At 40.6% G+C, this 22,469-nt stretch overlaps 1 long non-coding RNA gene across 4 annotated transcripts in view; it reads left to right on the plus strand.

Moving 5' to 3' along the window:
• The first annotated feature begins 206 nt into the window (after nt 1–206).
• The window catches only part of LOC309667919, a 47,697-nt gene continuing 25,434 nt past the window's right edge, over nt 207–22,469 (plus strand). Inside the window, exons 1-2 of one of the 4 annotated variants that reach the window (XR_014267993.1) lie at nt 207–20,662; nt 21,596–21,736. This is a non-coding gene — a long non-coding RNA (uncharacterized lncRNA). Of the gene's footprint in view, nt 21,737–22,469 lie in introns of all 4 variants that reach the window. The other 3 variants (XR_014267994.1, XR_014267995.1, XR_014267992.1) reach the window with 3 other exon arrangements.

Genomic DNA, 22,469 nt, shown 5'->3' on the forward strand with positions numbered 1-22,469 from the left:
GCAACTGGGCCCCGTGAGCCACAACTGCTGAGCCTGCGTGTCTGGAGCCTGTGCTCTGCAACAAGAGAGGCCACGACAGTGAGAGGCCCACGCACCGCGATGAAGAGTGGCCCCCACTTGCCGCAACTAGAGAAAGCCCTCGCACAGGAACGAAGACCCAACACAGCCAAAAAATAAATTAATTAATTAAAAAAAAAAAAAAAACACTTAAATCTCCACAAAAAGCTATTAGAACCAAGAAATGAATTCGGTAAAGTTGCAGGATACAAGATTAATATACAGAAATCTGTTGCTTTTGTATACATTAATAATGAACCATCAGAAAGAGAAAAAAAGAAATTTAAAATTATGTCAAAAAGAATAAGATACCTTAGAATAAACCTAAGCCAGGTGGTGAAATACCTTTTCATTAAAAACTATAAAACATTGATGAAGGAATTTGAAAATGATACAAAGAAATGGAAAGATATGTTGTGTTCTTTGATTGGAAGAATTAATATTGTTAAAATGTCCATGCTACACAAAGTATACTACAGATATAATGCAATCCCTGTCAAAAGACCCATGACATTTTTCACAAAACTAAAACAAATAACCCTAAAATTTTTATGGAGCTATGAAAGACCCTGAGTAGCCAGAAGAATCTTGAGCAAGAAGAACAAAACTTGAGGTATCATGCTCCCTGATTTCAAACTATACTACAAAACTACAGTAATCAAAACAGAATGGTATTGGCACAAAATCAGACACATAGATCAATGGAACAGAATAGAGAGCTGAGAAATAAACCTGCACACCTATGGTCAATTACTTTATGACAAAGGGGGCTAGAATATATCAACACAACAGAGAAAAGACAGTCTCTTCAGTAAGTGGTGCTGGGAAAACTGGATGGCTATATGTAAAACAATGAGATTAGAATATATTCTCACACCAAATACAAAAATAAACTCAAAATGGATTAAAGACCTAAATGTAAAACCTGAAAAGCTAAGACTCTAGAAGAAAACATAAGCAAAACACTCTTTGACATAAATCATAGCAATATTTTTTGGATCTATCTCCTGGACAAAATAAATAAAAGCAAAAATAAACAAATGGTACCTAATTAAACTTAAAAGCTTTTGCACAACAAAGGAAACCACTGACAAAATGAAAAGACAACCTACTGAATGGAGAAAATATTTGCAAATGATGTGACCAATAAAGGGTTAATATCCAAAATATATAAATAGCTCATAAAACTGAATATCAAAAAATCAACCCAATTTAAAAAATAGGCAGAAGCGCTGAATAGACATGTTTTCCAAAGACGAAATGCAGATGACCAACAGGCACATGAAAAGATGTTCAATATCTCTAATTATTAGAGAAATGCAAATGAAAACCACAATGAGATATCACCTCACACTTGTCAGAATGGGTACAGGAAGCCTACAAATAACAAATGTTGGCAAGTATATGGAGAAAAGAGAACCTTTGTATACTGTTGGTGGGAATGTAAATTCTATATATTCACACATGCAATGGAATATTAATCAACCATAAAAGAGAATGACATTCTGCCATTTGCAATGACATGAATGGACCTAGAGAGTATTATGCTTAGTGAGGTAAGTCCGACAGAGAAAGAAAAATACTCTATGTTAACACTTATAGGCGGGACCTAAAAATAAAACAAATGAGTGTATATAACAAAACAGAAACAGACTCACAGATATAAAGAACAAACTGATGGTTACCAAGAGGGAGAGGGGCAAGATAGGGATATGGGATTAAGAAATACAAACTACTATGTATAAAATAGATAAGCAACAAGGATATATTTTACAGCACAGGGAAATATAGCCATTGTTTTTTAGTAACTTTAAACGGAAGACAATTTATAAAAATATTGAATCACTATGTTGTACACTTGAAACTAATATCATATTGTAAGTCAACTATACTCCTATTAAAAATACAATAACATAAAAATAAAATAAAATAAAATATTGTGAGTGAAGTGTGTTCCAGGCTGAGGGAACAGAAAGCACTGTTCTGAGGCAGGAGCATACTTGATGTGTTGGAGGAATAGCATGAAGACCAATGTGGTTGAAATGGAGGTAGGAAAGGTAGCCTGGATCTGGATTACATAGGGTTTTATAGACATTGGTAAAAACTTGAAAAAGATAGCTTTTGTTGCTGTGTAAAGCAAAGAATGTGGTGCTCAGGACATATAAGAAGATGAGAAGGCAAGCTTGGAAGTGATCGAAGCATCATGAAACAGAGAGGATGGTGGCTTGGATTAAGGTTGTAACAGAGGGGTCAGATTCTGGATATATCTTGAAGGTGCAAATGCCTGGACTTACTGATGAACTGAAAGTGAGATGTGAAAGGATGATGATGACAATGTCAATGTTAGTAACCTAATCAACTGAGTGAATGGTGATATTATTACTGAGATAAACAGGAAAGAAGAAACAGGATTGGGAGCACTGGGGAGGAGGACTGGGAATCATGAGTTCAGTATTAGATAAGTGAAGTTCGAGATGCTGATTGAACATCCAATGTTTGACTACCTCTTAGTATATACAACTTTGGAATTCAGGAGAAGAGTCAAGGCTAAGAGTACACACTGGGAAGCCATCAAAGTAAGAGAGTATTTAGAGAACTAGGTCTGGATGTTATCACTTAGGAAGTAAGAGCAGATAAAGAGAGATCTAAGAACTGAGTCCGAGCCCACCCCAGCCACAAGTAAAGACTGAGTAGAGGAGAGAGTTTTAACAAAGGCACTTGGAAATAAGTGGAAACCAAAAAAGTATGAGCTAGAAACCAATTGAAGAAAGTGTTTCTGAAAGGAGGGAATTTATCAATTGTGTCACATATCTCTAAGATGGGGATTGAGGATTGACCATTGGTTTTAGCAACATGGAGGTCTTTGGTGGTCTTTGCAGTTGTGGTAGGGTGGTGGGGCAAAAGCTTGACTAGACTGGAAAAATGGAAGGAAAGAAAGTGGACACTGTGGATATAAATAATTTGGTAAGAATTTTTGTAACAAAGAAAAGCAGAGAAATGAAGTATTCGCTAGAGGGGAATGTTTGGTCCAGAAAGATGTTTTTTAAGATAGGAAATATCACAAAATACTTTATTGCTAATAGAAAAGAATAAGTAGTCAAGGGAAATTGATGGTTGAAGAAGCAAAGCCTTTGAGAAAATGAGAAGTGCTGGGATCTGGGGCACAAGAAGATAGGCTGATCCTAGATGTGAGCAAGGCTCTTTCTTCCACAGTATTGGAGAAAAAGCAGCATATACAGGCACAGATGCATGGAGGTGTGTAAAGCAAAAGTCAGTGCATTGAAGGAATGGGAAGTAGTTTAGTTAGGCTGGAGTCTAGCATGTAAGGAAGACAGTTGTCAAGTGGATGAATGACACCTTCAGTTAATCAATTCAAAAGGTATTGTGAGTTGCTGATCTTATATGATTATGACTTGGATTTGAAAGACTACTTGGAGGAATTTCCCAATGTGCTTCACGCCAAAGTAGCAGAAGTGGAATAATTGTACAGCCTCCCAACATGCCTGCTTTAAATAATAACAATAACTCAAAACCCATGCCATGTGTCAGGCTTTACTCTAAGCATTTTGCATATATTAGCACACTTAATCCTTACAGCAAATCTGGGCTTAAGCACTGTTATTATTCTCACTTTAAAAATGAGAAAGTGAGACACACAGAGGTTAAATAGCTTGCCTGAGTTCACATAGCTGACAAATAGCAGAGCTGAGACTTCAACCCAAGGATAACGATACAAGAGCCCATGTTCTCAATCGTTTGCTATATTTCCCTCTGATCCACAACCATTTCAAAGTATAAATTCTGTTAAACTTCTTTTTAAAAGCCACGTTCCTTAATAGTCATTCCTTTACTGCATGACCCTCACAAGGTTTGTGCGGAAAGTGTGACTGGGAGATGGGCAAGTGAGGGGTGATCTGGGAGGGTGTATCAGACGTCTGGGAGGTGCAGCTTCCCAGGCCTGGGGAAGAAGGGTCTGATCAAGCCAGTCTGTGGCCCGGCTCTTTGAGAGTTCATGCTTTTACCTGCTAGGCCTTGCATTCTCCCCTGCTGTCTTTTTGAACAGCTGTACTGTCTGCAGCACACTGCAGTAACCCAGAACAGGGCTCACCCTCCAAGCTTCCCCACAGCCAGTTATCAGGGCACCCAACTAAGCCATTGGATGCAGTAGGCAAACACGAGTACAGCATAAACAGCTGGGACTCACCCAGAGTTCTGTGTGCCCCCTTATGCTTCCCGCATGGCCATAGAGTTAAGGTGAGTTCTGGACAATGGCCTGTGATTAGAGGCACCAGTGGCATATGTCATTCCCTACACAAGGCAATTCAGAGTTATTCTGCCTCCTCCATCTCGCTCCTTTCCCACCTTGGCAACCACAGAGGCCCTGTGTTCCAGATGATGCAGTTATTGGATGGAGGAGGGCCTCCCAACCCACACCAGATTTTAGGTGAATGAGAAACATACTTTTTGTACATCTGGGGGATTGACTGTTGAGGCAGTTATCATTAATTTCTTTGATTAACAAAGTGGGCAAGTGATTCTCAGTCACAAGCATTGTCCCTAGGGCAATACTGCTGCCTCAATTGGAGCAGGTGATGAGGAGAAAGGCTGAGCCCTAGAAGACACGCAGGCAGCAAGGCAGGATGGCAGAAAGAAGAACGTGACTTGGTTAAAGGATATTTTGTTAAAAGAAACAGAAATTATCTCAAGGTAACTTAAGTAAAAGGGGAAGTTAATTAAAGGTAATATTTCTCAGGACTATCAAAAGACAAAATGAAGTATGTCTGGACAAGACAAGGACAGACTGAATTCCAAAAATGGCAGAAGTCACCATGTTCTCGGAAAGCATGTGGTTTCTCCCGTCTTCTCTCCAATTCTCTTCCTTCTTTCCTAGTCTGGCTTCATCTCCTTTGCATGACCCCACTTGGGGTGACAGCTGTGACTTTACCTGGTCTTGCATGAGTGTCTGCCACCATCCAACTGGCTCAATTTTTGGGTCACAATTCTAAATTCCTGTGAGAGAGAATCACATTGGTTCATCCAACCTACCTGTGGTTCTCCCAAATCAGGTGGCTATGACCTTCACTCAGTTCAGTTAGTCCTGGCCAGAAGCAGGGGTCTTGTGGCCTCAGAAGTGGCTTATGGGCGGGGCAACTTCAAATCAGGAACTGGACAGAGACCTTAACATAGGTTTATCACAGAAGAGAATTTCTACGGGCCTTAAAACAGAATTGTCAAAATATCCAAGAGGATAAGGGAGGCACTGTGAATTATGGAGGGGAAAAGACAAAGTACAAGTAGAAAGAAAAAATGTCAGGCCAGAAGTAGGAATGAATACAGAAATGAGCCCCAGGATGAAGTTAGAGCTGTATTCAAGAAGCAAGCCAGCTGCAAAGTGTGCCAATCCACCACGGACACTAAAGCATCATTGAAATAGGTTGGAAACATTGGGCCAGTTAATTCACACATGACATCCACACAGGACAACCCATAAAACCAGGGAAATGTAAATTGGTTCCAGTGCAGCTGATTTGAGCAGTGTCCATGAATGAAGATAAAAAAATAAAATTCCTCACCAAGGATACATGTCTCTTTTGAGCATTTTTGCAAGTTGCACAGAGCAGCTATGACCCCCAAACCAGCCCACTGACAGTTGCCTGAGATCAATCCTCAGAATCAGCAACATCTGAAAACTGTATCATGGATGACATAGAACTATTTAACAAAAACAAATGGCGTCTTTTTATACACATTTCAAATCCTTAATATGTCTCCCAAGGAAGGCACATCTGCTTCAGGAAATCACAAATGAGAGCTGAAAAGAGAACAGAACTATAGAAAAGTGTTTTTTATAGAATTGTTTTCACAACATTGAGTTGTTTCTGCCAGGGGAAATGACTTAGTAAGTGAATTTGTTTCAGGATATAATATATGCTAATAGAAAATCAGTTTATCTCAGGTCCATTAAATGTTTAGAGAATATCAGTTTGAAAGAATGCCAAATTATTAGCCTATCTGGGTAAGTATCTTGGTTCATCTGTGGCTAGGGCTGTGCCGAAGCAGGAGCTAGTCGACATCTAGTCCTCAATGATCACACAGGTAATGAAGAGAAACCAACCAACCCAAGAAAACTATGACAAAAAAAATGCTAGATTGCAACTGTGAAACTGTGCAGTGTAAAATGTCAACCTGCCCAGAAAACTCCTGAAGAGGAAAAGGGAACACTGTTATTAAGAGATGCTTTCTACACAATTAATAATTTAATCTTGGAGTCATGCTTAGTTTAGACTTAAAGAAAAATTTTATGAATGAGGAAAAAATACCAATTTTTTGTGACATATTTAATCTGTCTTCATCCTCACATCCTCACATGATAAACACAGATCCAAAAACATCTCCACACTATACGAACAAACTAACTTCCAGAGGCATTTAAGTGACATTTTCTTATCAAATTTAATTTTTCCCACTCTCTTTCTTTCTAGAATCTTCTATATACACTACTTAATGTTATCCTGGTGTAGTGAATGATAACTTCAATTATTTGTTGAGTATTTGTTACTTAAATTGAACTATTAATGGAAAATCTACTATGTGCAAGACAGTGTGCTAGGTTATAAAGACTGCAATGTTGAAAGAGAAAGTAGCATCTGATAGAGGATGTCACCTCTCAGACGTGGCTAGGAGGGGGATCAGGAGGAGGCATGACTTGGAATTAGACAAATGCACACAGTGGGAGAGCCCCATCTCGGGCTCTGGAATGAAGTCCAGTGCATCAAGAAAGCACCAGACAACAGATGCTGGCCAGGTCATCTTCAGGATCAGGAAGGGCCAGCAAAATAACGTGTCCAGCAAGACAGAGGGAAGGGAACACAAAGGAATTCCAGAGCAGATGAATGTCAGACACGGGGAAAGTCAGAGTCTGGGAAGTAGGGGCCTGACCCCCAGGGCAAAGGCCCACGGTAACCACAGGCAGGGGTGCTCTAGGCTGTGGGAATCTACGTGCTAGCCAGAGGGCGGAGTATGTCCAGAGAAGCTCAGGAAGCCTGAGACAGAGCCTTGGAGAATGCTATCATTTTGGAGGTGTAAGAACAAAGAAGTCCTAATGCAGAGCCAATGAAGATAGTGCAGAGTCGCAGAAACCAACTGAAGGAGCTGGGTTTAGGGAGGATGTGTTTGTCACCAGAAAGATCAGGGAGATCAGAGAGACAACGAACCATTGGGAACCAATTAAGATGTTAGGACCTGGAAAGCCTGGGTGAGGGTTGACTGAAACAGCTGCCTCAGCAGTTCTTTGTGCCTCTGCTTGGCGATCCTGGCAGGTCTGCATGACGGGCACCTCATGGCAAACACTACACTCATACAAGATGAATCATGTTTTCTTCCTGAGAGGTAGCTCACATGACTCCCAAATGGTACAGATGTAGGTCATTTTTCATTTCAACAGGAACTGGAATTTGTTTCCAAACAGAATGGGGATTTTTTCTAACCTTGCTATTGTGAGAGCTCAAAGTCACCCACTGAATTTAATTCTTTTCTGTGATCAATTATTTGATGACAGGGAGATGTCTGAATTTCCATTTGGATCAACTACAGAAATCAGGTTACAGCAACAGAGGCAGCTGGGGGTCTGCACGCAATCAGAGACAGGGCAGTGGGTTGACCCCTGAAGTGTGGGCACAGCACAGCTGTGTGTTATTCAGTCTCAGCTCGTAGTGCCTGTAGACACAGCTCAAGGGCAGACTGTCTGGGTAACTAATGGGGGACAGAGAGTGCAGCCAAGTCCCAGGACACACCCACGTGATGGAGAGTCAACTCGCCCCCTCCTTGGGCCTTTTGGTGTGGGAGTTCTAAGGTATCTTTCAAAAGGCCCAGCTCTTGCCAAACTTGCAGCATACCATACCTGTACTTCTTTAAAATTACAGTTTAAAACTTTGCCCCATTTCTTGTAGCTGTGTGATTCTAGGCAAATCTATTAGCCTGTTTTGGTGAGGCTGTTGCCTCATCTATAAACAGGAATAAGAAAATCCAATCTTGCAAGTAAAATATTCTTCACAAGCAGATGCTTGAGAAATGGAAGTAGTATCATTATTATGATACTCTTCATCCCTCCAGCCTTAGCAAAGAAACATTCCAATAAAGGAGAGTGCACAGACTGTACAAAGGGAGATTTAACCCTTGGATGTTTGATGTATCTCCTACAAAAGAACAGTAAAATGAGTGGAAAGAGGCTGGCTGTTGAGCCCCCTGTATCACTTACAGAAAATGCCGAGGGAGGATAATTGCCCGGGGACCCACCAGAGTTTCAGTTTCCAAAGTGTCAAATCGAGAAGTCAGTCTTTGTTTTGATATAGTGTTCCTAATGGATTTAAAATTTTTTAAAGAAAGAAAGAACAAAAGCCTTAAACTACTAGATCATTAGTGGGGAAGATGAATCCCACATAAACTGGACAAACTTGAAATTAAAGAAGCAGTTGAAGTATGAAATCCAACCAAGCAGAATGAAATCTCAGACATCTTTTAGGGTCAAATGTGTCCAGTTACTGTATGAAAGTCAGGGACAAAACTTGCTGAAAAAGTAAAAGAAAATTATGGTTTCTGAAAGCTGATTGTGCACCCAATCTATTGACATTTGCTCCAGGATTTTATATACCACCATCTGAGAACCATGAGTATTTCTCACTATAAAGACCTGAGTGGATGTCCTGTGTCTCCTGCCTTTGGAGGCCAGCAAGTCAGCTTAAATTACCCAGGGCTTAGCCGGGAGCCAGGGTGGAGAATAGGAACCAGCTGAATTTAAAATGTCTAGCTTGGAGTTTACAATCCCTTTAGCCTTAAGGGATGTTGGCTAAAATAGACCTGAGCAAAACTGGTGGATGCCTTTGCCAGCAGAGAATAAATCTGAGAAGAAAAATGCATTGGAGAAGAGGAAAGTGAGAAAGAGAGTACAGACAACATTAGTCAAGTGATTTGGTTGCAAGTGAAAAAAAGACCTCTTTGAGCTGAACTAAATCAAGAAAAGTGTGAGAAATACTGGAGGGAGCTGAATACACGAACTGCCACTTGAGGGTCACCATACCTCAGGACGGGAAACCTTGCAATGGGTGTTTGTGGACCTTCCCACTGGACAGGACCCAGCTATCAATGCCCAGTGTCTGTGTATTTCAGTGTTGACCAGCCAAAGTCAGGTCAAGTGTTGATTTTGCTGGAGAGTGGGGGTGGGGCAGGAGGTACCCTGAGAAGATGACTGGGTTACCGGGGACCTTCCCTGAGGGTAAGCAGTTCCCAGAGAACAGGAGTCAAACTGCTCCCCAGTGTTTGTCTACCACTTAGAAAAATGGAGAAAGAGATGGGCCAGAGAAGGAATCCTCTGTTGACAGTGTCTCCAACAACTGATGATTACTTATGGCATAAACTTTTTTTATCTAAAAATGGCATTTAAGAGATAAGGAAGGTGGAAAGGACCCAAATGTTCATCAATACATGAATGCATCAACAAAATGTGTATACAAAAAAATGGACTATTATTCAGTCTTTAAGAGGAAGGAAATTCTGATACATGTTACAACATAATGGACCTTGCAAACATTATGCTAAGCAAAATAAGTCAAATACGAAAGGACAAATACTGTATGTTTCCACTTATATGAGGTACTTAGAGCAGTGAAATTCATAGAGACAGTAGAATGGTGCTGATTAGGGGCTGAGGGAGAGGGAAGAATGAGGGGTTGTTGGTGAATGGGTACAGAATCTTAGTTTGGGAAGATACAGAAAGTCCTGGAAATGGATGGTGGTGATGGTTGCACAACAATGTGAATGTACTTAATGCTGCTGAACTGTACACCTAAAGCTGCTTACCATGGCAAATTTTATGTTGTGTATATCTTGCCACAACACAAAAGAAAGAGACAAGGAAACTACTATGTATGTTATGGCGAAGGGAACTGTCAAATAAAGAGAAAGCAAATATACATGCATATCTCTGAAATAGTCCATAAGAATGTTTTCTGTAAAGAACAGGCAAATGTTCTGCCTAGGTCTGCACAAACCTGTCATCACATGCTTTGTTTAAATCCAGGCACCAGTCATCTAGGGTTTACATAAGCCATCATTTCCTGTTTTCTTGTGCTTTCTTTGGTACCCTGGAGAGTCTGCAAAAGCTCTCCGCAAAAGACAACACCAGCACTTGAGTGTCTGTCACACAGAGAGCCCGGAGCTATATAAGTAAGTAAAACTTTTCCTTTTTCCTTCTCCCATTACAGTCCTGAAGAATTCAGAAGCCCCAGAGCCTTGCGGGAGGAGTCAGGCAGATTTCTAAAGACTGGTCAGGCCTGATCCAGAGGAGAGCAATGCTTCAAATTGTAGGAGAAAAGAAAGCTTGATGTAAGATTGGGGTGGATTTCTTAAGCTGATTTTTTAATGCCAGGAAGTGACAACAATGGAGTGGGCAAGGGAGCCTCAGCAGATCAGATTGAAAGGCAATGTTGACCAAAAGCAAAATTGCTTCCTACTTGCACCCTACTAAATGCAGCTTACTCAACAGCTGTGGTCAGCTCACATCTAATCTTTACAGTAATCCTAAAGAGATAGAGATTATTAAACCTTTTTACAAAGAAACCAAGGTTCAAAAAAGTAAATTAATTTACCCAAGATCTCATTAACAAGTTAAAGGGCCAATGTCTAAAGCTTATATTTTTCCCATTATGCTGTGCTACCTATATTAACACACTCGAGTGTGTTAAGTACTTGTAATAAACCAGTAGATGAGTATGCAAGGGACAAGAATCCTACAACACCTCCTTTGGGGGTGTTTGCTGGGAAGGAAGCTTGGCAGTGACTGTGGGCAACACAGTGCTGCAAAGGAGATCAGTTTGGCCTCCAAAATGAATTTTTCTGAAATGTAGGGTCTGAGGGGTTATTAGTATTAAGCAGAGGCTCCAATTGCGCTGCAAGTGTTTATAAGGTTTATCTTTCTATTCCGTCCTCATTTAGTGGGTGAGTTGAATAATGGTTGGTGCTTTGCGAGCTTGTATGGCTAGAGGGATGGATGGCCTGAACAATTGGAGGTCTGCTCCATCCATTCGTTAACTCTGAATTATATATTTTCCAGGCTCAACTCTGAACTTAGGTATTTTCAATAGATGGCAGATCCCCCTTGTTCTACATACTACCATATTTATAACCCTCATCTCCCAAATCCTCACTTTTCCTTCTGATATCAGTGATAGCTCCATTATCCCCAGAAAACTACCATGGAGGAGGAGGGGGAATAATGAGAGTATTATGACTTTTTTTTTGCCTTCAACTGCCTGCTCTGTGTCACTCTGCCTGTGCAGTGGAGTAACATCCCATCTACCGATTCACTTGTTAAATTCAGATTTCTTAAAGCCTCAGGTTCCAAACAACCTGTAGGTGTTTCTTCCCCCCACACGTCACCTATCTCTTAGTAACTCTGTTCAGTTCTATTTCCTTTCCCTGAATGGCTAATAAAAGATCCAAGAAGCAAGAAGTTTTTCCAAAGACAAGCTCCTCCACTTATGTCAGCTATACTTATCTCTCAATACTTTGCCAAAGGTCAGCATTAATAATTCACATGTCTCCCAGTCCTGCTACAACTGAGGCTAGTAGTTCTTGATCCTGACTGCACACGAGAATCACCAGGGGTAATGCTAAAGCATACTGGATACCACCCCGAACTCACTGAAACAGAATCTCTGGATAAGTTCCTTGTGCGTTGGTAAATATATTATAAAACCTCCCAGGTGCTTCTAATATATGGCCAGCATTGCACACCACTTTTCAAGGCCTTGACTGCTCAAAGGGCAGTTAGAGACTAGTGCTAGACAGTGAACTTGTTAGCCATTTGAGACAAGATAAGAAGTGTATGCCAGCATCAACTATGTCATTACACATTTTGGTTCAGCTGCCATTTTCTTTGTATAGCAAGACTGCCTCAGTGAAAGAAGCAGTTCATCAATCTACTCTCTGGTGAAAGCTCCTCATCTTGTCACACATCTGTAACAGAGAATGTGGAGGTTTGTTTCTTTGAGTAGCACTACCATAAGCCTTTACAGCATATCCAAAAATCTTTGGAATTCTTCCTTTTCTGTAGCCTCTTTTGAGCCTGGGTATTTAATCTAAACATTTATTGTTATAGTTCTGAGCAGTACATACCAAGTGTATTATCAATGTCCACTGGGCTGTCTAGCATCACTTTACTAGGTTGAAAATCTTCTGCCATTTAATGGATATTGTCGTCAGACCATTACAATGTGCAGACGACCAAAATGCTGGGTGGCTGGGGCACTGTGAGTGGGAAGGGGGTTTGAAGCATTGAGGACTTCAGGGATTCCAGATCGATAACATAGATGATTTCTGTTTTCTCCTCCCCTCTCCCAGTCTCTCTTATTCTTTCTCCTCTTTCCTCTTTTACTCATGGATGGTTCTAGGAGTAGACATGAAAGTCACTGACCAATATAGAAAAGTACAGGCAATCTCAAGAGAGACCCTTCCCATACATCCCCAAACCAGGGCCATTGCTCTAAAATATGTTCTTTATTGCTTTATTGGGGTGAAGGAGGTGTGTTTCAAGTGTTCCAGGTAAGGATGAAAATATTCCTGGAACATGTTAAACCTAATGAACCACCAGTTTAATGAAGGGTAGAAGGGAGTATAATGCTGTAGGAATTGGAGTCAAGATAAGCATTTTATAGGGAAAGGAGAGAGTGCAAATAGACATTTAGGAGGCCCTTAGAAGGTGGCATGAGAAAAGGAACTCTGCATTTGGAACAAGACCTCATTTTATGTCCTGGATCTCTCTCTCTTTATATTCATTTGACAATGTTTCTTTACATATTCATTCCTTAGTTTCCACATTTGTAAATGGATCACAGAGTGTCTGCCACCAGATTGTTGTGAAGTTTAAATATGATAATATATGTAAAAGCACATAGCACAGTGCCTGACACCAAGTTATTCTCTGTTCATTCATTCATTCATTCAATAAATATTCATTGTCAGGCACTGGGCAAGGGACCAAGCATGCGTTGGAGGATACCACAATGTCCCCTCATGGGACTTAGAGGTACGTGGAGAAGACAGAGAAGAATCATGTAATCATAGACATAAAAGCATAAGTAAATATATAATTACAAATGGAAATAAGTAGTATAAGCAAACATAAAATAGATACCTTATCTTGTTTTGAAGATTAAGAAGCACTTTCCTAAAGAAGTAATGTTTAAGCTAAGCTCTGAAGAAATTAACTTAGTGTGAGGTGAGGAGGAGATATGGATGTAGAACAAAGAATACGATTCCCTCTTATGAAGGAAACTTTTAGTTATGATATTAACTCAATTTAAATTAGCATAGATCAAAAGAGTGTACTGACTCATGTAATTGAGAAGCCCAAGTACTGACAATAGCTTTCAGCACTGGCCCGAAAACATGTTCCCAGTCATCTGTTTCTTTTCTTCATTTCTTGACTTACTTCTTCTCTGCATTAGCTCTATCTCAGGTAGACTTTCTCTGCATGGTAGAAAAGACTTGCACTAGAGGCAGACCTAAGAGCTCTTTCCTCAGAAGACAAGAAGTCTTTCTTCTCCTAGGTTTCACATTAAATGTCTGAATAGGGCTCTCACTGACTCACACTTTGGATATAATGCCCAACTCTGAACCAGTCACTGGAGTACTCTGATGTGCCAGGTTGGGTCGCTTGTTCCTCCTATGTAGAAAAGATGGAACTAAGTGATAGATAACCCACCAGATCAGGGAGAGGCATTTCTGAAAGCAAAGAGCGGATGGAGGGAAGGAAGAGGGAACCTAATAAATATCCACTGCAGGTAGATTTACAGGATGTTAAACATTTTGGTCTTTACCATAAGAGCAATGGGAAACAATGCAAGGATTTTAAAGGGTGAAGTCAAATAATCATATTTGTGCTTTGATAGAAATCACCCTAGCTGCAATGCAGACGATAAATTAGAGGGGACATAGTAGATGTGGAGAGACTAGTTAAGCTCTTTCAGGCTGGAGATGATGATAAACTAGAGTGGTGAAAACATAGCTATAAATAAGGAAGTAGAATAAAAATATTTAGGGATAAAACCAACAAGCAGCTGAAGATGAATTGGGAGTAGGAAAGTGAAAGGGGAAAAAGAGAACCGGCTTATGAGGCAGACCAAGAATGTGATCTTGAACATGTTGAGGTTGGGGTACCTTGGAGACATCCAAGTGGAAATGATGAATAGGAAGTTGGATATATATGTATAGAGTTCATAGAAGCAATACAGGCCGGAGATGTAATTTTGGAAGATATTTATCAATTGCTGGTAGTCAAAGCCATGAGTATAGATGAGATTGACTAGAGTGATACAAGGCCTATAACTGAGCCTAGAGGAAATGCAATGCAATAAGTAAATGTTTGCACAGTTTGGGCCAGGGTCAGATTGGTCCTACTCATTTACTCAGATTCCCATTTTTCTCTTCTTAGTTGCATGTCTTTCTGTTCTATACACTCACATACAGCATGTATCCTAATTTGACCCTTTTAATGGGAATGTTTTCACAGATTATTTTAAATTGCTGTATGAACAACAAATTACAAAGATTGAATATACACGTATAGAGGTTATTGTTGTAATCAAACAAAGTTTGCAACAGAGTTAATCAGGTGCACATTTTAATGCTATGCATAATTTTTATTATGCTGCATACAAATTAGTCTTAACTGGCAGGCAGTTCACAAAAATGACTATAATCAGCATTACTATTACAGCCAAAGCAAATTAAATTTTTAGTTTTTTTCTTTTTACTTCATTAGTTCTCAATATTTGTCATCTTTGTTACTGTTGACCTTTTTTCATGTGTATTTTTCTACCACACACAGGTATATATGCACACACACACACACACGCACACACCCTAAATATTATTCATCAGTGACTACGATTACCTTGTTACTGGCACTCTCTTATAACAGTATAATAGGTTAGGCTAGGTTGAAGTAAGATAACAAACAACCCAAATCATAGTGGCTTGCAAAAGAAGTTTATTCATTGGTAAATAGATAGATAGGGACCCAGGCTAATGAAGAAATCTCTGTTCTGGATCAGTACTGGTCTTTGTGGCAGAAGAAACAGAGAAAGAACATGGATTACCATATGCTAGCCTCTCGAGATTATTTTCAGAAATGACACCAACCACTTCCACTCATTTCATTTACCAACACAAGTTGCATGAGTGGCAGTGGGGCAAGGAAAGCAATGCTTTCCCAGGAAAAGCAGCAAATGTTGTGAAAAATAGTACAGTCTATTATCACCCCACTTCTGTAACTAATCCTTTGAGCCCTCATTCTGAGCATATTTTGCTCTTTCTCTTACCGTCATCTCACCAGTCCTAATATCAGATACTCTCTAACTCTGCTCATTATCCTGACCACCAGGTGGTTTATGGCAGCAGAGAGTCTGGGCCATGAGGCTCTGGGTTGTCCGTCCAGCAGTCACCAAGATATGGAGCTGGAGGCAGTGGTGGTGGTGGCAGTGACTGACAGTGATGAATCAGAGGAAGAGTATAAAGCTGTGAAGATACAGGGAGGGAGTACATGGAGAGAGACGTCATGGTTAAAATATGGAGTCAGTGCTCAGTGACAACAAGATTATCCCTTTGGCTAGCCTAAAATAACTATACTCTATATTTTTAGAGAATCCCTAGGTATAGGATGAATTTAAGGTCAAGCACAATATTTCATCTATTTTATAGCAGGTATTGGAGCTGCTATTCAAACCCACATTAGCCCATATTACCTAATCTTGGGTTTGCTACCCGCCTCCTATGTACTCAACCTCCTCAATCCTTTCTATGCCTGTTGGATTCCATGCCCACCTGGCAGACTATTTTATTTGCACTGCACCCCTTTTCCCCATGCCTGCCTTCCCCAAGAGGAAGTTCCAGTTCTCTAGGTCCTGGCCCTCCTAGCTTGCTCTGAAAGTCTATAGATAACTATCCCATGGAATAAAGCATCTTTCACAAAGAAAGGTGTGCTGGCTATGGGGAAGGGCATAGCTCACATCTCTTCTCAGACCGGTGAATGAATTTATGTCAAAGGCTAAGAGTGATATAGGTCAATGCTTGCTTTTCTTGGAAGAAGGCTCAAAAAGCAGTGAAGTCTTTGTACCCAAGAGTGGAAGAGAACACTCATGAAGATAAAAAGAGTCAGAGAGGGAGGCCAAGCAAACAATTATCTTACTGATATGACCATTTCCCTGGCAGAGGTTGGTTATTTTCTCTGTGTGTGTGTGTGTAGGGGAGGGAGGTGTGCTATGAGTATGTGGGGGGTGGAGGGGGGGGCAGTGTAGCATGTAACAGATTAGGGTGCAAAGCAAGAGCTTTAAGCCTCACAGAGGGGGATTAGCAGAACCTTGAAGGTCACAGAGCTTCAGACATTCTGTTCTATGGGCAATTTCTTGTGAGGTTGTCCAGTCCAGTGTTTGACTGACCTTAATTCTAAAATCTCTCAGCAATTTCTGTTCATGCCAGTGTAGCTTGCTTGGAGTTCCTGCCTGAGCCTGTTAGGACTTTCTCCAGGGCTCTCTGCTCCCTGTAGATCCCAGTGTGTTTGGTGTATACAGGTTTATTATCAAAGGGGACTGGCTTTTGACAGCCCAATTTGTGGCTTCTGTATGTATGATGCTGACGAGTCTCAGATTTGTCTGGTGTTTCTGTCTGAAGCTGTTAGACACCCAGTGAATTGTCTCTTTCATGCACATAGTTAGATGACCTGAGTTTTCATGTAATTGGATCCCTGGGACAGTGAAATTTTATAGATCAATTTTAGACATTTGTTGCATATGTCTCCTCTAGAGATTAGTTTATAAAAATACTTTTCAGTTTTAAAAAATACAGTTCAGCCGCCTTCAAATTAGGAAACCTTGGAATTACTGTGTCAAAATACTCCCATCTGTTAAAGCAGTTTCCATCAATATCAAGTTCCATTTCGTGTCATTTCTGTAATATTGTCCAGTTAAGAACAATGTGAAACAAGAAGTGCCCAGAGATGCTGATTCTCATTTTCATCAGTCACAAAGGTCAGTGCTCATTTCATCTAATTCCCCTTCTCTGGTCTGAAACCTAATGCTGCTCTGCAATTGAGCAATCGAGTTATACAAATGCAGTGCCTTGTATAAAAATCTAAAATGATCGATGGTGAATTTCACATTAATTTTTAAAGTGCTTTGGTGGCTCTAAGTTATTATAACATTGTGTCAAGTCATCTTTTTTGAGATAGACATTATCCTTCTAATTTCCCATTGATTCTTTAATTTGTTGATCAGCTGATCTGTTCGTTCATCTTAGAAAATCACTAGGTAGAGCAGAGGCATTTCACAATTAAGTCTGTCAATTTTACTTTATATTGCTATTCAAATGGTCAAACCTGTTTCAAACCTGTTTCTCCTTCTGAATCTGACAGAGATTAGCCTGGGTCTAATCTCATCATTTCCCCAAAGTCAATGCTGAGGCCTGTAAGGCCAGGGTCACGCAGCTTGCTAGTTCCAGATCCAGGTCAAAACATGATGAAGGATAAACGACCAGTTCCAACATCACAAACAGCTTAATTCAAATCCCAACTTTCCAGTTATTAGTTGTATAACATTTGATAAATTGATTGACCACCTTGAACATGCTCTCTAGTTTTTAATTATTATGGGGAGCTTATGTGAAACATCTGGCACATAGGAGGAGCTTAATGTGTTATTTCTCTTCATTTTCTTCTCCGTCCTAGGTACCACAGGACAGATATAAAAGAACATCCTTATTTTCTTTGAGCTCAAAATCTTATACTTCTGTTTCAACTTTCTATCTCTATCCTATTTCGTATTCTTGTTTAAAGAAGCTGGATCAAGAATAAGAAAAATAATAAGAAAATCTGAATGAGATTAATTAATTATAGCCCAAACAATTATTTTCTTAGGAACTGTTCTATTAAATTTTAAACCTACTAGAAGAGGAAGGTGGTGTTACTACCTGAAGGACAGTGTGAATGGATATCTCTTTGTTCTCCTTGTCCCTCCTAATGCCCCTGAGATAAAACGAGACAGAATTAAGGAGGCAGCAGAGATAGGGGCTATAAGTTCCAAGAGTCTGAGGAAATCTCTGAGTGGGATGCTTTAAACTCCAAGTGGCTATATGTTGCTGTGTGGGGATGGGTAGGGCAAGCGTGATATTGTCAACTTTAATAGGAAAAGACAGGACTAGAGAGCAGCAAATCTTGGAAGAATAGACTTTAAATAAATAGGGTCTAGGAGCCTGGCTCTGGGACGAGAGATAGAGAAAATGATGCATTCCTGGGGCAGAGCCCAAAAAGCTAGCAAACGACCTGCAAGAACAGCAGTGTGCTGTCAGAGTCCTACGGGGTGACGTGAAGTCCAGCAGGAAAGAACTTGTTCCTTGAATAATTAAAAAGGGTTTGAAGGAAGTAACTCAGCCTGGAATTAGAAGGCATAAGTTCCTTAAAGTCAGGGACGAGTTGCTATTTATTTTTGTATCTTCAGACCTGCCACAAAATAGCTATTCAATAATTGTTTGTTAAATGGATGAATGAAGGAATGAATGAATGAGAAAACAGCTCTGAGGTCCAGGGCACAAGGTCTGGAAAGATCCTTATGCTCTGGGCCAAACCAAGCAAGTAATATGTTTGCTAAAAAACGTTTGCATCCTACAGTAAAATTGGTCAGACAATTAACCCATGTTATGTGGGTAACAAAGGTAACAAAGTGACCATTTCCACTCTGAGCAGCCAACTTTATCCCCAGCCCTTGATAAGCCTAGAAACTGTACTTCCTCTCTGATACTCTCCCATTATTCCCACACCTCAGCTTTTTATAGAATGCTTCAAACTAGAGCTGATCCTTCTGGGATTCAGCTGGTTCTTTTATCTCATCCTGCCTGACTCCACTGACCACCCATCCAACATTTCCAGTGTACCTGGCACACCTGTGAGACAGACATACAAGCCTTAAGTAGTCACAGATATCAGCCTTTGGCTCAGGAACTGTCCCCAGTTCACCACCCCCTTACTCCATGCCCTGTGAGTCTATATCAACACTCCTCTCACGGGCTTCCGCTCACAGTGGCTCCTCACATTGGCTCCTCTTGCAATTGGATCTGTTAAATCTCACAGCCAGCTTTAAGACTGCCTAAATAGCCCAGACTGTGGCCCTATCGGGACAATGTTTCTGAAATCTCTTGTTTGTTTCAGCACTAAACTCTTGCCTTACCTCCCACTCCTATTCCCTTACCCTCAACCTAGATAATAATTTAGCCAGCTCCTCTGAGCTGATGCCAGTGACACAGCACCCCAAGGCAAGCACATGTCCACTTCAAGCCTCTGCACATGTGTTCTCTATGCCCCCAAATATTCATGTAGCTTACATCTTTTCTAATTCATCTCTATTTACATACTGAATGTAATCATATAGATTATGTCATTTAAAGTTTCTGCTCAAAGGGCACCTCCTCAGAGAGGCCTTCCTTGGCAGCCTTTTAAAAACAGTACCCCCTTCCCTCACACTCTATCTCCTTACTCTGCTTCATTTGCTTCATAGCACTCATCCTGAGCTGGAAACATGGGACATATACACATTTCCTTCTTTCTTGTTTATCATAAACACTAGAGAGTAAGTTCTGTGAGAGCAGCAGCTTTGTCCATTTGTCTCATCATCATGTCCCCAGCACCTAGAACAGCCTGTCACAAAATGAACATCAAATAACTAATAATAATAATTAATGAACAACCCCAAAGCCCATATAGAAGTGATCCATGACTATTCAATTGGAGAAGAAAATCGGTGGGTTCACTGACCTGATTTGATGATGGTCAGAGTAAACAAGGTAGTTATACAACTTGAAGACAGACAGTTAACCTCAAGCATACATAAGATACAGTAGGCTATTTTAAAATATTCTTATAAAAAATATTAGAAAATATACTGTTAGCCTTTTTCCCAATTTACCCTTCCTCGGTTGAGAAACCCTGGTGACAAAATTAATTAAATCAGTTCTTTTCTACTACTGACCTGGCATAAATCATCATTTGCTACAGGCAGGTAGAAATCTGGCTACTTTCCAGGAGGCATTAAATGTGATTCTGGCTCATGTGTTTGAATGAGTAATGATAAACATGTATACTTGTTGTATGGAATATCAAGATTTATAGTTTCTTTGAGCCAGTATTGATTTCCACTTCCCTTGAATCTAATTTCTTTTCTTTGTTCAGTCTATTTTGAGAGTTGTCTTACCAGTCACCGACCCCTGCTTTAATTAGGACCTATGGATCTGTCTTCCTAAAGCTCCTGGACATTATAAGGAGCTGCATTCCATTACGGTGGAGGCTCCTACCTTGAAGGAAAACACTGGCCTGGCATGGGCACATAGGAAGGCTCACGGAGGCCCATACACAGATGCATAAATCCTTCTTCTCTGGAAGCATTTGCTTCCTTACATAAATTGTCTTCATCTGCTCAAAAAACATGTAATTCAGTTAATCATTGCAATTGGAGAACAGCAGCAAATGACACAGAGTATAAATTGTAAATTTAAGACATAACATCAGGTAAGTTTTCCAACATATAAACCACCAGCAAATCTATAAATTGGGACTCTGGATGCACATCTTTTCTGAAAAGAATCTGTGATTGATTGAAGTCAGGTATATAAAAATTAGAAGTGTCAGCATGCAAACAAAGGCTAAATGGATTCTCTGTTTTGGTTATATAGTCTCCTTTACTCACCATAGTTATTTCTATCTGGGTAAAAACTTCTGACTTGAAACAACCAATTGGTTGCAGCCATCAAAAATACAAGGTGAAATTAATTGGACATCGCTCCATGAAAAATGGGAGGAGAGGAGATTATTCAGTGAAGCGTGGCGTTCTAAACTGCTATTCCACACATTAACTGCAGAATCTAGGATTCTGGAAGATACATACAGCAAGGGAAAAAAATCATGGTGACACTTCAGAAGGGAAGTGTCAGCATTTAGCATTCTTTTTCTGGCAAAGACACAAAATAGGTTTCAAGGACTTAGAAAGCAGATATCTTCCTTTTTTTTTTTTTTTTTTCCCACACCTCTCAAGACTTGGGAAAGAAATCTCCTTTAAAGGGATCATTTACTCTTGGGAAGACTCTTTACAAAATTTGACCAGGTGATTGGTTTAAGGAAGTCATTCTGGGAGGACTGATATTCATAAACAAATTATTGAAGCAATTATTTAAATTGTATATTGACTGGAATTAAATATTTGCATATAGAAAAGTTAATGAATTATAAGAGTTTCCTGTATTGTCATATTTGCAGTTTGAAATGTACAGAGGTGGGAAGAATCTTTATTACTTGTGAGAGTAAGTTTAAAATGTGTTAAACTGGTTCCTCTTTCTGTGGCCCATGTGGAGACTGTCCCTAAGCAATAGAATGTCACTTATTGACTCCAAACCAGAGGACGTCTGTCCTGAAGGGCAGATGCTTGAAAACAGCTTTGCATTCCAGGAGCGATCATCATCTGGAGGCACTCGCACCGGCAGGACCCCTGTCTCCCCACTTAGAAGTAGGAAACACAGGATCTAGAGAGCCTTCTGATGTCAGCACCTGAGCTCCCCAATCTCCACCTGCTGGGCTGTTATCAGAAAGGTAAAAATGTGTTATGTTATGTTTGTGCTATAAACCTCCACAACCTCCACTGAAGAACTGGGACTCAGGGGTGGTTGGAGCGCTCCCTGCCATGAGTCTGGAACAGAGGACCCCTTCAGATCTTGCTGCTGTTGTACCCACCCCTACCTCCTTGGCTTCTTGAGACCCCCCCCCCACCAGGAGGTTAACTCTCTTCAGGGTGAGGGGACTGATATGCAGCATAAGAGCCTGGGCTGCTGGCCTCCAGGTGGGACACCTCTGTGTGTGATTTAGACTCAGAGCCCTCAGGGATCAGGCCTGAGACCACACCCTTCCTGGGCTCTCACCCCTTCCCTTTCCAGACCGTGTTTGCTCCCTTCCTTAGGTGTTTTCAAAGAGCACTTTGTCCCAGGGCCTGTTTCCAGAAAACCTGACCTGAGATAAAACTATTCCCTCCCAGTGCCAGGGCAGACAAGAGCAGATGGCAGGGTTCAGCTGAGAGGAACGTTCCCTTGGGAGGAATCCCTAAAATACCCCAGGAGAGAAGGAACTCACCGATGACTGCACAGTTTCCAGAGTCACATCTGGCCAATGAGACTCAACCCCACTGGAACCCAAGTGAGCAGTGGCAGCTAGATCTGTACTCCCACATTCTGCCTCTGGCTCTTCCCAAAGGAATAGCACAATCAGGCAGGTAAAAAAGACTGGGAATCAGAATTCTAGAAGTGCCTCTGTTCTCTTGCACACCTGAGAA

The sequence above is a fragment of the Balaenoptera physalus genome (assembly GCF_965194825.1).
Source record: "Balaenoptera physalus genome assembly, chromosome: 10".
NCBI lineage: Eukaryota > Metazoa > Chordata > Mammalia > Artiodactyla > Balaenopteridae > Balaenoptera > Balaenoptera physalus.